The sequence below is a fragment of the Megascapheus bottae genome, chromosome 17, assembly GCF_031878675.1.
Source record: "Megascapheus bottae isolate mThoBot1 chromosome 17, mThoBot2.hap1, whole genome shotgun sequence".
Taxonomy (NCBI): Eukaryota; Metazoa; Chordata; class Mammalia; order Rodentia; family Geomyidae; genus Megascapheus; species Megascapheus bottae.
Genome location: NC_143525.1, coordinates 8,851,799 through 8,854,352, shown reverse-complemented (window position 1 = coordinate 8,854,352; position 2,554 = coordinate 8,851,799).

Below are 2,554 nucleotides of genomic sequence, written 5' to 3'. Positions count from 1 at the left end.
TGTGACTGGAGACAGGAGGGCATGAGGGAACTGTACAAAAGGAAATTCACTCCTTACCTGACTCACATAATTGTAATCGCTCTGTACATCACCTCTGTAATAACAGTAAAGCAAATTAATTTAAAAAGCTGAAAAACTTAGGTCCACTAAACTGTTTCAGAGTGCAGAAACAAAGGAAATTGGTTAACTCGTTTTCTAAAATGAGAATAATTCTGAAGACAAATGCCTGATGATGAATGAAGATCAAAGGGCTCTCATTGCATGGATCATTACTTGCTCATAGATTTCTAGTGCCATCTGAAGAATTTCACCCGTTTTTTTAAATACATAGAGTAAAGTGTGAAAGCCTCACTACAGCTGAGAGAGAGAGAGAGGGAGAGAGAGAGACAGACAGAGAGAGACAGAGAGAGAGAGACAGAGACAGAGACAGAGACAGAGAGACAGAGAGAGAGAGAGAGAGAGAGACTTAGTGACTTAGGTATCCAGTCCCATTATTAAACAATACCTGACTACGTTTATACATATATATGTATATGTAAAGATAGGTGTGAAATTCTCTTTTAAAAACCATATACAGGGGCCGGGAGTTTGGCCTAGTGGTAGAGTGCTTGCCTAGCATGTACGAAGACCCGGGTTTGATTCCTCGGTACCACATACCTAGAAAAAAGCCAGAAGTGGTGCTGTGGCTCAAGTGGTAGAGTCCTAGCCTTGAGAAAAATCCAGGGACAGTGCTCAGGCCCTGAGCTCAAGCCCAGGACTGGCAAAAAACAAAAAAACATATACAGAGCTGAGAATGTGTGTGTGTGTGTGTAGATAAATAGGTAGGTAGATTTAAAAATGTTCACAGAATAAGCACTCATATCTGTCCCATTTATAAAGGCAAAGATAGTGTTTGCAATGTCTTTTGGTTTTATTAAAATATAAATCAAAGTATCACAGGAAGCATATATATATACATATATATAGACATACCTTTATTTTCTCTCAGTTCTGTGGGAAGACTTGCTGTTTTCTTGCTATATTCAACCCTTATTCATCCATTCTTCTTTCTCAGTCATGTTTCACAGTGCTGTGTTCATTCTCTTTCTGAAAGACATTTGTGCTGCTTTAAAGTTTTGCTGCTACAAAGAGCACTGAGGGGACCTGCCTCGTACAATATGCTGTGGTCAGTAAGCAGGTGTGTGTCAGTGTGTGTATGTCTGTCTGTTTGCCTGTGTGTCTATGCATGAAATCCAAAAGTTTCAGTCCACAGCCAATCCTCCTGTAGGCGTCTGGCAAGGGAGCACATTAGGGTGAGAACTCATCCCAGAAGGAACCATCCTACCAGACCATGGCTGGGAGGCCAAGAGTGAGGACAGGGCCCAGGTTCCCCCTCTCCTCTTCAAGGCACCTCCAATGACCTAACTTCCTCCACTGGGCCCTACCTCTTAAAGATTCCCACCCCAGTGGCCAAGGCTGGTCACCAGATCCACACAGGAACATTTGGAGAGTGCTTTCCAAACTCTAGCAAACACACACACACACACACACACACACACACACACACACACACACACACACACACACCTGCTAAGAAAGGAGGAAACAATTATGGTCTATGCAGTGGTTATTCATTTTAAAAATGCAACAGAAGTAATAACAACCTTTATGACATGGGAAAAAAACAGAAGACAATATAAAAATACTGAACAAATTGTGGTGTGGTATACCACAGCGCTCTATCCATCAGTGAAAATGAAATGGAGCAGAATGCATTAATAGACCATTAGAAATGTAACGGTGAATACTCGAGCAAATAGACCTCATCGACAAGATAACATTTTAATTCAAAAACTGGTGAAAATAGAATAATGGGTTAGTTGGAGACAAAAGTGTACGTGCTACAACCGGTCAGAAAGGAGAAAAATCAGGGACCCTGGGGAAGCAGAGAGAAAGTGAGGATCAAGAGGGCTCCTTCCAGATTGTTGATCTCATTCTGTTTTTGAATTTCCATGGAAAGCGCATGGATATTCACTGGTAGATGATCCACAAATTCTAAGCATGCTACATTTACCCTTTTATAAAATTACCTTTAAGGGCTGGGAATGTGTCTTAGTGGAAGAGTGCTTGCCTCTCATACATGAAGCCCTGGGTTTGAGTCCTCAGTATCATATACACAGAAAAAGCCAGAAATGGTGCTGTAGCTCAAGTGGTAGAGTACTAGCCTTGAGTAAAAAGAAGTTCAGGGACAGTGCCCAGACCCTGAGTGCAAGCCCCAGAACTGGCAAAAGAAAAAATATCTGAAAGTAGTTATATAAAAGGGCCTGAATGAATTCAACATGCCAGTTTATGAGTACAACCCATCTGAATGCATGTCACTCAAAATTTAGTCAATTGTGTTAATACGCTTGGTTAAAATAGTAGTGTATATGCCACACAGCAATCTTTTCAGATATTGTATATACACACATAAATTTGCATACCATATACAATTCAAATGCCTACGTGCACATGTAGACAGAGTGTATACAAGTACATACATATATAATAATCAATATTTGATCATTATTAAAAA